A 14,087-nucleotide genomic window follows, 5' to 3' on the forward strand; every position below is an offset into this window, starting at 1 on the left:
GCTATTGTAAACAGTGCTGCGATGAACATTGAGGTACACCTGTCTCTTTCAATTCTGGTTTCCTCGGTGTGTATGCCCAGCAGTGGGATTGCTGGGTCGTATGGCAGTTGTAGTTCCAGTTTTTTAAGGAATCTCCACACTGTTCTCCATAATGGCTGTACTAGTTTGCATTCCCACCAACAGTGTAAGAGGATTCCCTTTTCTTCACACCCTCTCCAGCATTTATTGTTTGTAGACTTTTTGATAGCAGCCATTCTGACCAGCGTGAAATGGTACCTCATTGTGGTTTTGCTTTGCATTTCTCTGATAATGAGTGATGTTGAGCATCTTTTCATGTGTTTGTTAGCCATCTGTATGTCTTCTTTGGAGAAATGTCTGTTTAGTTCTTTGGCCCATTTTTTGATTGGGTCGTTTATGTTTCTGGAATTGAGCTGCAGGAGCTGCTTGTATATTTTTGAGATTAATTCTTTGTCAGTTGCTTAGTTTGCTATTATTTTCTCCCATTCTGAAGGCTGTCTTTTCACCTTGCTTATAGTTTCCTTTTTTGTGCAAAATCTTTTAAGTTTAATTAGGTCTCATTTATTTATTTTTTTTATTTCCATTACTCTGGAAGGTGGGTCATAGAGGATCCTGCTGTGATTTATGTCAGAGAGTTATTTGCCTATGTTTTCCTCTAGGAGTTATATAGTTTCTGGTCTTACATTTAGATCTTTAATCCATTTTGAGTTTATTTTTGTGTATGGTGTTAGAAAGTGTTCTAGTTTCATTCTTTTACAAGTGGTTGACCAGTTTTCCCAGCACCACTTGTTAAAGAGATTGTCTTTTCTCCATTGTATATTTTTGCCTCTTTTGTCAAAGATAAGGTGTCCATATGTGCGTGGATTTATCTCTGGGCTTTCTGTTTTGTTCCATTGATCTGTATTTCTGTCTTCATGACAGTACCATACTGTTTTGATGACTGTGGCTTTGTAGTATAGTCTGAAGTCAGGCAGGTTGATTCCTCCAGTTCCATTCTTCTTTCTCAAGATTGCTTGGGCTATTTGAGGTTTTTTGTATTTCCATACAAATTGTGAAATTATCTGTTCTAGTTCTCTGAAAAATATTGTTGGTAGCTTGATAGGGATTGCATTGAATCTATAGATTGCTTTGGGTAGTATACTCATTTTCACTATATTGATTCTTCCAATCCATGAACATGGTATATTTATCCATCTATTTGTGTCATCTTTGATTTCTTTCACCAGTGTTTCATAGTTTTCTATATATAGGTCTTTTTTTTCCTTAGGTAGATTTATTCCTAAGTATTTTATCCTTTTCATTGCAATAGTGAATGGAATTGTTTCCTTAATTTCTCTTTCAGTTTTCTCATTATTAGTGTATAGGAATGCAAGGGATTTCTGTGTGTTAATTTTATATCCTGCAACTTTACTATAGTCATTGATTAGCTCTAGTCATTTTCTGGTGGAGTCTTTAGGATTTTCTATGTAGAGGATCATGTCATCTGCAAATGGCACTGGCATTTTTTAAAACTCCCTGTTGATTCTAATGGGCAGGCATAACTTAGAGTTACTGTCTTATTGCCTACTTCAGACAGCAACTCTCAACCCTAGTCACACTCTGGAGTCAGTTATAAAAAACACTGATGTCTAAAGCCTATCCCCCAAATTTCTGATTTAGTTGGTCTAGGCTGTGACATGGGCATTGGAATTTTTACCTCTACCCCTCCCTATCCACTCAACATAAATATCTTTCATTTATTCACTGATGTCTGAGATTTACCTCTTTGCTAAGAATATTCTCTTAAAATATTAACACCCCACTAAAAAAATATACACTAAGGTTTGCAATCCCTGAAAATATACACTAAGGTTTGTGAAAGCAAAAATGTGGTTAATCTGTCTTTTGCATCAACAATCTGAAAAGTTTTGCATATGGGGAAAGAGAAAAAAGTGACAAGGGAAAGGGTTCTGGAGGGCATAATATATTACATACTGATATAGATAGAGATAAAAGAGGGAGAGAAAAAGGGCAAAGCTCAATAGAGAGAAAGTACAAGATGAATTTTCCTTGCTTTAAAAGCAGAAGATGGCACACAAAGACAAATACTGTATGATTCCACTTATATGAGTTACTTAAGAGTAGTCAAAATCACAGAGACAGAAGATCAGAGGTGGCTGCCAGGGGCTGGGAGGAGGAGGGGAGGTATTGTTTAATGGGTCCAAAGTTTCAGTTTTGCAAGATGAAAAGAGGTCTGGTGACAGATGGTGGTAATGGTTGCACAACAATATGAATGTATTTAATACCACTGAACTACATGCTTTACAATGGTAAAGACTGTACATTTTGCTATGTATTTTACCCAACTGAAAAAAAAATTAGGGAAAAAGCAGAAGATGACAACTATGTTTGGACACCTTAAGGTTGAATCTACCACCAGCTGAGCTTTAATGAGCTTAAACCAAATATCCTCAGAAGATCCAAAGATGAGTTTCCCCATGCAACCAACTCTCCATTCTGAGCTTGGAGAAGAGCTCCAAGCTCTCTTCTCCAAGCTCTGAAGTAGAAAACGCACTTCACCTTACTGTTGTTCTCAGGATCACACTGAAAAACATCTCTGTGGGCCCTAAATGAGCCCAATAAAATTGGTAACCCCATTAATCAATATTTTTAACTTTGCAAAGCATGCCTGGAGCCACTTTTCTGGTGTTGAAAGTTTAACATTGAGTTTCAAAGACCACAACTAAATCCCAGAGCTTGCCCAGGTTTCAGTAACTTCACAATGCATGTGGCGGGCCTTTAATGTTTCCTTTGTTAATGGCACTCTTCTTTCTGGAACTCTCACTTTTCAGGAACTCAAATTTTTCCAGGTATCTGGTTCCAGTTTTTTGTTGCCACTTTCTCTCATCTCCAAAGTTTTCCTATTGTCTTCTGAACTTGAAGCCATAAAACATAATATTGTAAAATTAGCTTGTAAACCCTTAACTAAATACTCAGTAAAATGGAAAATTTCTTCAAGCAATCAATAAAATAGTAACAGATGACTGGGAAAACCTCGCTGATATCACATGTAACTTTCAGTTTTCCATTGTAAACCAAAGTCTTCATCTAGCTTTTAGATTTTAGTTTTAAATTGACTTTGTCTTAACACTCTTGTCAGTGTTTCTTAAGCTTGCCTTATGATACAGACAAGCACTTAGGGTGCTTGTGAAAAAAAAAAATGCAGACAACCAAAACCCTCCACAGGAGATTCTGATTCAGTAACTCTAGGGTGGAACCCAAACCTTCATAACTGTCTGTGGGTCTCTGGTGATTCTGCATTAAGTTAAGTTGCCTGCAGGTAAGACAGAGGAAAGCAGCAGATATAGCTCTTTCCAACTCTCCCACTCCTCATCTCCTCTTTGCAACTGTTCTAGAACTTCCCTGCATTTTCCCTGGACTTTGCTGTCTTGTCTCAATCTTGCTATTCAAAATGTGGTCCTCAGACCCTGGTGAGGTGCAGCAGCCTCACCTGGAAGCTTATTAGAAATGCAGAATCTCAGGCCCACCTCAGTCCTTAGGAATCTTCACTTTAACAAGATCCATGGATAATTTATCTTTCTCCTGACTAGTACAGCACTGAAAGAGAGCTCTTTCTCAAACTTTTTGGTAAACATAAAATGTACTCTCTCTCACTCTATGTGTGTGTGTGTACATGTGTGCGTGCACACATGTGTGTGTGGTCACATGGCCTTTACATAGCTAAAACATATATTGCACTTCCTATATTCCAAGCACTGTCTTTGTCTTCACAACAACCCTACATAGAAGGTACGATTATTATCCTTTGACAGAAAAGAGCCCTGAGACACAGCAGCTCATTAACTTGCTCACACTTAGTTTCCATAGCTGGTAAGTGGGGCAGCTGGACTCAAACCAGGCCCATTTTGATTCCTGCCACAGCCCTCTCCATCTTCCCCAGGATTTCTCTGCCTCACACCACTGACTAACCTCCACAGCAGAACAGTAGCAGGTTTCCTCCTTTTCCTGCCTTGAGAGATATCTATTGTCCTTCTCTTGTGGAGAAAGAGGACACAATGGCTTGACCATGAGCCCTGATATGGCTTCATTAAACCTTTCCTCTACTTCTCTTCTTTTCAGGGGAAGAGTCAAGATTTTAATTTTATAGAATTTAATTGTATTTCTTTTCAATTAAATTAATTTGTTTAGTTAAATTTCCCTTTTACTTATTTACTGTTACACCATCTTAATTTATTATAGTGTCATAATTTTAAAGTGAAGAACTTAAACTTAGAGTAACAGTAGTTATTAAGTAAGTGTAGGGTTGGTCTTTGACCTAAAAGTTGAAGAGTTCATCCCAGGAAGAAACAGGCAGGAAAGACTTTTGAGAGGAAACATCACAAACAATCCTTCCTGAGCAGGACACAGGCTCAGTAATCTGGATTTAAGCAGTTGAAACACAAAAGCCCCTTTCGGGACATGGAGCACCACACTGGTGGGTTTACTTGCTGGTGTTGACCAAAGGAGGAGAGGGGGTGATGAAATATCTCCCTCCAGGGAAACACAGGAGCAGAAAGTCCCTTCCAGTAGCCACCTCAGGAAGAGAATTCAAAGCTGTGCCCCAGGCACAGCAACAGAAGTAAAGTTCCTTAAATTGGATGATTTGCCATGGTTGCATAATGAATAGCATCAAAGCCCTTCATATGAAAAGGGTTGCCTGTCTCCCTTCAGAACAATGAGAAAACTGGCCCCAGGTTCCATTTGTCATAAACAGAACACAGCTCCTCCAGTTAGAGAAGCTGTAAGAAGAGTAGCTCAGGACTGCCGCCTGCTATAGGAAAGAAAGGGCTTCCCAAGTGGCGCCAGGGGTAAAGAATCTTGTGTGCAGGAGACATAAGAGATGCAGGTTCAAACCCTGGGATTGGGATGATCCCCTGGAGGAGGGCATGGCAACCCACTCCAGTATTCTTGCCTGGAGAATCCCAGGGACAGAGGAGACTGGTGGGATACAGTCCATGGGGTCAAAGAGTCAGACACAACTGAAGCAACTTAGCACTGCACAGCACAGGAAAGAAAAAAGTCGAGAAAGCTGACCCAGGGCTGAAAAGTAAGCCTGAGATCCTGCAGGGGAAGCTTCTTGGTGGGTTCCTGGTAGCTTCTGAGACAGGAGGCTTTGAGCTGGCTGGTCTTTAAGGTTGTATGAGAATACATCTGTCCTTCCCCAGGAGGGGAACAAGAACATCCACACTAGGCCAGAATGGAGGTATGGGAAGTACAGAGACCTGCCAACCAGGAGCTGGGTTCCTGCCAGGGAACAGAAGGTAGCGCTGGAACGCAGACTGGAGCAGAGTTGGGGCAATGTGACTCCTCACGAGTTACAGACAGGATGGGGATAAGGACTTTGTGCGGGGTAAGCTATGCCAACCAATCCAACCATGCCCAGACATCTTGTAGGGATAAATAAATTCTTCTCTGAAAATGCAATTTCCCTTCATCTCTTAGGAAAAACTCTTTTGTCTTGACTGAAGTAAGAAAAAGAAGGACAAATTCATAGGGTATAACATAGTGACTAAGAACATGCTTTCTGTAATTAGGCTAGCTGAGTTCAAATCTTAACTCTACCTACCTCTACTCTGCTACTCTTTGACCCTGTAAAAATGCTGGAGATGATAATAATAGCTTTTACTTCTGGGAATAGTGTCAAGATTAAATGAAATAATAGAGGTAAATTTCTTAGAATAATGCCTGGTACACAACTAGCATTCAGTAGATGTTTCCACTGGGTAAGGAGAGGAAGCTCCTGCAGAAGAGGGTCTCAACTTCAATCTCCAAGAATCACCAAGGGAAGCTTCTCTAGGTACAGACATCAGAGGAGTCTGGATAAGAAATGAGGACTCAGCATTTTTAGTGCCACTCCAAGTGACACTGATGGAGTTGGTCCAAGAAAACCCTGAAGAAACTCTGCCCTGATGATGGCTATGGGTAGAGGTAGCATTTCCCTTGCCCCATTGAAAACCCAGGAGCAGTTTGTAAGGCACACCCCAGAAGAGCTGGAGACAGCTCTCTTCCAGTTCAAAGCTTTCCCTTTCAAGCTTTGTCTTACATCTGTCCAGTTCTCTGAGCACCTACCAAGACACAGAGCAACAGGCATTTGATGAGGTCATCTCATTACTATTGGATTCCCCTGGTGCTCAGGCAGTAAAGCGCCTGCCTACAATGCTGGAGATCTGGGTTCAATCCCTGGGTCCGGAAGATCCCCTGGAGAAGGAAATGGCAACCCACTTCAGTACTCTTGCTTGGAGAATCCCATGGATGGAGGAGCCTGGTGGGCTACAGTCCATGGGGTCACAAAGAGTCGGACACGACTGAGCGACTTCACTTTCACTTTCTTTCACTTTCTCATTACTATTAACATGCAGCATCTCCCATTCTGAAAGAATGAGGATTTTCCTCACCCTTTTTCTAAACTTTTCTTTTCCTTTACTCTGAATGTTGTGTTTTTAAAGAGGGCTTCAAAATGCTATCCCAAAGGGATAAAGGTTGGAATTAACACTCTATTCACACAAACACAATCTTGGGAAACTCTTCTGCACCACAATGAGATGAAACAGAAGAGCTTTCTTGGGTTCTTTCAACAGTCTAGGCAACCCTTCAGATATGCCCTCCAGCTCCTCCAAGATGCCAGGAACGGCCCCAGATTCCAAACAATAGCAGGCTGATACCCAAAAATGCTCTTTGTGGTCTTGGATGCTTTCAAGCACCATCCCAGATTGAAAAGAATTCAGAATTATGCTTAACAGATTCTCTTGAAGTCATGCCCCACAATGTCCTAAGTAAGCACTTAGCCTCCTGCTCACTTAGCAATGGCATGGCACTTGAGAATTGCAAAGTACATGAAAGATACATGACTTTATTTTTCTGTGCATTTAGTTCTGGACTCAATGCTGACTTTATCTCCCTAATATCCATAAGCACAGAAATGGTTTCCTGGGGGTAGGGGTGGGAAACTAATACAGAAGCTACTTTGGAAGTTCTTCAGAAAAATATCCACAGCTTCTACAGCCTTGTGTCTAACACCAGTCCACCATAGGTGTTTATAACTTCCTTCTTTAGCTACCCTTTCTGTGTTCCATTGCCTTCAGTCAACTCCTCATCTAGAAATGTTTCTTGATCTAATTAGGTAATTCAAGATTTCATTCCCGAAGAGTCTGAATCACTAGCCTGTATTGGGTTGCTATAGTATGCCAATAAGTTTTACCACTGGTCATCAAGACATTGGGTTTCAGTGACCAGTGGTAAAACTGGTCATGAGGTTGCAGAGTCAGACACGACTGAGCAACTGAACTACAACAACAACATCGATGAGGAGACGCCCCTAAAAACCAGGATTGGTAACTCCATGCAGGACAGTAAAGCCCCTTCTTCGGCTGTTTTTCCAGTTACATGAGATATCTGAAGGGTTCAAGTGGCATTTTCAACTTTCATTTGCTGACATAAGGGGAAAAAGGGAAAGATAGATTTAGTCTTTGAGAAGAACCTGATGCACCATTCCTAGCTTTGAATATGGGGAGTGGTCCTATGCAAAGGAATGCGGGCAAACTCTAGGAACAGAAGAGATGCTCCTCAGCCAACATTCAGCAAGGAAACCAGGACCTCATCCTACAACCACAAGGAAATGCATTCTGCCAGCAACCTGAATGAGGTTGGAAGATTCATCCCTAGAGTGTGTAGATAAGAGTCTAACTCTGCAGGCACCTTGACTTTGGCCTTGGAAGACCTAAGTGGAGATCCCAAGCCAACCCAGACAATATAAATGGATGTTGTTTCAAGCTACTAAACTTTTGGTAATTTGCTGTGCAGCAATAGAGAATCAATAAAGCCCCTATGAGATGAACTCAGATGAAACTGCATCACCTAACACTGATAAGCCCCTACTTTGACAGTTAGACAGGGAAGCAACATGAGTCACCAGCAATTAATGTCAGGGCAGTGCTGTTGTACAATAGCCCCAGGAAGGTTTAGGTATTTTCCACTTCCCAGTTCACAAACCTTTTCAAAAAGACTAGGAGAAAGATCTACAGTACATCCCTGTGGGTGGCAACAGGATCCTTCCTTCAGAGGACGTGTCCTACATTTCATTCAAAGGGCTCCTTCCTGAAATCTGGCATAGATCTTGGACTTAAGTGACATATTATGACTACTCAATGCTCACCAGACCTAGAATTTTTTATTATATGTAGTAAAACTTTACCAGGTCATTGTATCAGTTTCCTATTGCTGTTGTGACAAATGACCACAAACTTAGTGGTTCAAAATAACACATTTTATTATTCTATTTCTGGAGGTCAGAAGTCTGAAAATGGGTTTTACAGGGCTACAATCAAGGTTTAAGCAGGGCTGAAACTTGTCTATGCTAAGTCGCTTCAGTCGTGTCCAACTCTGTGTGACCCCATAGACAGCAGCCCACCAGGCTCCTCTGTCCCTGGGATTCTCCAGGCAAGAACAGTGGAGTGGGTTGCCATTTCCTCCTCCAATGCATGAAAGTGAAAAGTCAAAGTGAAGTCACTCCGTCATGTCCAACTCTTAGTGGCCCCATGGACTGCAGCCTACCAGGCTCCTCCATCCATGGGATTTTCCAGGCAAGAGTACTGGAGTGGGGTGCCATTGCCTTCTCCAAAACTTGTCTATAGGCTGATATAAACTGAAAAAACCTTGTAATTCTCCTCCAGTGTCATTTTTACCTGTCGCCTGGAGGGAGGGTCTTTGAGGATCTTACTCTGAATATGGGTCTGGAGGTAATAAAATGTGTTAGGATGAGTCTTGGGGTGAATAAGCATCCCTTGGTAATCCCTTTGAAATTACCTTGCTGCTGCTGCTGCTAAGTCGCTTCAGTCGTGTCCGACTCTGTGAGACCCCATGGACTGCAGCCCACCAGGCTCCTCCGTCCCTGGGATTCTCCAGGCAAGAACACTGGAGTGGGTTGCCATTTCCTTCTCCAATGCATGAAAGTGAAAAGTGAAAGTGAAGTCGCTCAGTCAGGTCCGACTCTTAGCGACCCCATGGACCGCAGCCTACCAGGCTCCTCTGCCCATGGGATTTTCCAGGCAAGAGTACTGGAGTGGGGTGCCATTGCCTTCTCCATGAAATTACCTTAGTTGAGGTCATTACAGAGACTTCAAGCAAGGGAAGTCATTACAAAAATCCAGACACTGAACCTAGATGTCTCTACACCAGTTCTCAGAATCCCATTCTTTCCAGTCAATGTCTCAACTTTCACAAAAAGATCTGGTGAGCCATGAATCCAAATTTGCTCAAATTCTGCAACCCACAGCATCAAATTTTGGGTCTGAATTTTTTTGATACATCAACTATGACCATATGACATTAAAGGTCTTCTTTAAGGCAGTCATAAAAGCTGTCTAGTTTTTGAACTATACCCTGATCCAAAAAATTTGTCTTTTTTTTTTCCTTTGTGAATCTTCTCCAATGAAGTCAGCTGTAAAGTTAACGCACCCCATAGTCCTTACGCTCCTCATATCTGTTAAAATACCCTATTGAAGCAGCACTTGATTCCACAAATGCTTACCTTCAAAATACTCCAAGAAGGCTGTTCATATATTTTTCCAATGTTCATTTAATTTGTGGCTAATGAGACTAATGTCAAGGGAAGAACCTTTCTGAGGGTGAGGCATAGAACTACAGTGACTGGACTACGCACCATAGAGAGTTCAGTGGGGGCCTAATCTAAAAATATTCCACTTACAACAGGTCTCTAAGGCTTTCCCAAGTTTCTCATTAAGAATTAACCATCCTTCTGGGATGCTGTGAAAACACAATTTTTGAACCTCTCCTGCATTATACTCATCTATATGCATGGATGTCCTCATATACACTGAGCCTCTTGAGGGGAGATGAAAAGTCATTCACTTACGTGTCTTTAGGGACCACCATTGGGTAAAAGGCTCTCAAAAATATCTACTTAGGTGAATTTCAAAATTTCTACAGATCAGTATCTACTGTTCCATTTTTACCCTTTCAGCATGGAAATGTTTGTTGTGGTTATCTTATTCCTGTGCCACCACTGACACAGGCTGAGTTGCAGAGAGTGTTGGGAGACTGTCTTTTGAGCTCATAAATCTCACAGTCAAGAGCCACACATGGACTACATGTAAAGACTCTAATCTTTACCTAGAGATCCTTGGTTTGGGGGTCATCTCCCTTATGGAGGGGATGGAGGCATCCTATGCAGGGGGAAGAAGAATGAACCAAATATTCAGTGTCTGGAAAGGTGGCTGTAGCTGATATTAGTTTTATTCCATAATTCAAACTATATTTACTGTCCTCCTCCTTCAAGATAAATGGAAGAAATGACCATGTGATAGTTAGGGACAAGAACTGGGGGGCATAAGAAATATAGGGAAATGACTTGGGGGAGAGAGTATTTAATTGCTTGTCAGTGTGAGACACTGTAGAACCCCCTCCCTTGCTTCAGCAACTGGCAACATTCCATATGGAGCCTCAGCCAAGCTTGGATTCCTCAGTGGAGACAGTATGAGCCAGAGCCCCTTAGAAACTACAACGCATATGTAGCACAAGCGAGAAATAAACCTATTTAGTGGCATTTTTGTTATCATAGCATTGCACAGTATATGATGACTGCTTTAGCATTCCTATCACTTCTCCAAGTTATTTTGAAATCTTCCTGATTTCTGTAATTCAAGGGTCGAACCCATATCTCCTACCTTGCAGGCAGATTCTTTACCATCTGAGCCACCAGGGAAGTCCCTCTTTGGAAAATATGCGTCCCAGACTCCCTTGAAACACAGAAATGCTCTCTGCCCCAGCCCCGGCAGGCAACCGTGCTGTCCTGCCTATTCCACACTCAGTGGTGGGCACGCACTACCTTGTGAAGAAATGTTGTGAGGCAAATCTGCTTCCTTACTATCTCTACCTCATAATCTTAGTTCTTCTCACCTATGCAACTAAGAACCATTCTTTCACCATAGATACCCTCTAGGAAGTTTTCTTCTCTCTGGGCTATTTAATGGTTTCTTATATGGCACTTTCTAGATTCTTTACCATCTTCATGACCTTCTCTTGATAGCAGTGCTAATGATCCACTTAAAATATTATCATAAGACAAATCTCTAAGCTTTCTCAGTTTCTCAGTAAGACTTAACCACCTCTCCTGAATAATGTGAAAATCCTATTTGTCAACCTCCCTTGGGGTGTTTATACATTACAGTCATTATTATATGCATATATATCTCCCTGCCTAAACTGAGTTTCTTGAGGGGAGAGGTAAACTCTCATTGATCTACATATTTTTAGGGACCATCACAACATTAGACACGTGGAAAGCACTCAAGGAAAAGAAGAATAAAGTGGGATTTCTGACCATCAGTTCAGTTCAGTCACTCAGTCATGCCCGACTCTTTGCAACCTCATGGACTGCAGCACACCAGGCCTCCCTGTCCATCACCAACTCCTGGAGCTTGCTCAAACTCATGTCCATCAAGTCAGTGATGCCATCTAACCATCTCATTCTCTGTTGACCCCTTCTCCTCCTGCCTTCAATATTTCCCACCAGCAGGGTTTTTTTTTTTTTTTTCTCCAAGGAGTCAGTTCTTTATATTAGGTGGCCAAAGTATCAGAGTTTCAGCCTCAGCATCAGTCCTTCCAATGAATATTCAGGACTGATTTCCTTTAGGATGGACTAGTTGGATCTCCTTGCAGTCCAAGGGACTCTCAAGAGTCTTCTCCAACACCACAGCTCAAAAGCATCAATTCTTCAGCACTCAGCTTTCTTTATGGTCCAAATCTACTGTCTATACATAGCAGTGGCTGCACAGCGGAGCAGCCAAGAGGGGGTACCCAACCCCCAAGGTCAGGAGCGATGGCTGAGAGGAGGCACCCCTCATCCAAGATCAGGAGTGATGGCTGAGAGGAGGCACCCCACGTGCAAAGTAAGAGAAACCCAAGTAAGATGGTAGGCACTAAGAGAGGGCATCAGAGGGCAGACAGACTGAAACCACAATCACAGTAAACTAGCCAATCTGATCACAAGGACCACAGCCTTGTCTAACTCAATGAAACTAAGCCATGCCATGGGGGCCACCCAAGATGACGGGGTCATGGTGGAGAGGTCTGACAGAATGTGATCCACTGGAGAAGGGAATGGCAAACCACTTCAGTATTCTTGCCTTGAGAACCCCATGAACAGTATGAAAAGGCAAAAGGATAGGACACTGAAAGAGGAACTCCCCAGGTTGGTAGGTGCCCAATATGCTACTGGAGATCAGTGGAGAAATGACTCCAGAAAGAATGAACGGATGGAGCCAAAGCAAAAACAATACCCAGCTGTGGATGTGACTGGTAATAGAAGCAAGGTCTGATGCTGTAAAGAGCAATATTGCATAGGAACCTGGAATGTCAGGTTCATGAATCAAGGCAAATTGGAAGTGTTAAAACAGGAGATGGCAAGAGTGAATGTCAACATTCTCGGAATCAGCAAACTAAAATGGACTGGAATGGGTGAATTTAACTCAGATGACCATTATATCTACTACTGTGGGCAGGAATCCCTTAGAAGAAAGGGAGTAGGAAACATAGTCAACAAAAGAATCTGAAATGCAGTACTTAGATGCAGTCTCCGAAACGACAGAATGATCTCTGTTCGTTTCCAAGGCAAACCATTCAATATCACAGTAATCCAAGTCTATTCCCCGACCAGTAACACTAAAAAACCTGAAGTAGAACAGTTCTACGAAGACCTATAAGACGTTTTAGAACTAACACCCAAAAAAGATGTCCTTTTCATTATAGGGGACTGGAATGCAAAAGTAGGAAGTCAAGAAATACCTGGAGTAACAGACAAATTTGGCCTTGGAGTACAGAATGAAGCAGGGCAAAGGCTAATAGAGTTTTGCCAAGAGAATGCACTGGTCATAACAAACACCCTCTTCCAGGAACACAAGGGAAGACTCTACACGTGGACATCCCCAGATGGTCAACACCGAAATCAGATTGATTATATTCTTTGCAGCCAAAGATTAAGAAGCTCTATACAGTCAGCAAAAGCAAGACCAGGAGCTGACTGTGGCTCAGATCATGAACTCCTTATTGCCAAATGCAGACTTAAATTGAAGAAAGTGGGGAAAACCACTAGACCATTCAGGTATGACAGAAATCAAATCCCTTATGATTATACAGTGGAAATGACAAATAGATTTAAGGGCCTAGATCTGATAGACAGAGTGCCTGATGAGCTATGGACAGAGGTTTGTGACACTGTATAGGAGACAGGGATCAAGACCATCCCCGTGAAAAAGAAATGCAAAAAAGGAAAATGACTGTCTGAGGAGGCCTTACAAATAGCTGTGAAAAGAAGAGAAGCAAAAAGCAAAGGAGAAAAGGAAAGATATACTCATTTACATGCGGAGTTCCAGAGAATAGCAAGGAGAGATAAGAAAGCCTTCCTCAGTGATCAATGCAAAGAAATAGAGGAAAACAACAGAATGGGAAAGACTAGAGATCTCTTCAAGAAAATTAGAGATACCAAGGGAACATTTCATGCAAAGATGGGCTCGATAAAGGACAGAAATGGTATGGACCTAACAGAAGCAGAAGATATTAAGAAGAGGTGGCAAAAATACACAGAACTATACAAAAAAGATCTTCATGACCCAGATAATCACAATGGTGTGATCACTCACCTAGAGCCAGACATCCTGGAATGTGAAGTCAAGTGGCCCTTAGGAAGCATCACTACAAACAAAGCTAGTGGAGGTGATGGAATTCCAGTTGAGCTATTTCAAATCCTGAAAGATGATGCTGTGAAAGTGTTGTACTCAATATGCCAGCAAATCTGGAAAACTCAGCAGTGGCCACAGGACTGGAAAAGGTCTGTTTTCATTCCAATCCCAAAGAAAGGCAATGCCAAAGAATGTTCACACTACCGTACAATTGCATTCATCTCACATGCTAGTAAAGTAATGCTCAAAATTCTCCAAGCCAGGCTTCAGCAATATGTGAACAGTGAAATTCCAGATCTTCAAGCTGGTTTTAGAAAAGGCAGAGGAACCAGATAT

Source organism: Bos indicus, chromosome 11, assembly GCF_029378745.1.
Source record: "Bos indicus isolate NIAB-ARS_2022 breed Sahiwal x Tharparkar chromosome 11, NIAB-ARS_B.indTharparkar_mat_pri_1.0, whole genome shotgun sequence".
NCBI lineage: Eukaryota > Metazoa > Chordata > Mammalia > Artiodactyla > Bovidae > Bos > Bos indicus.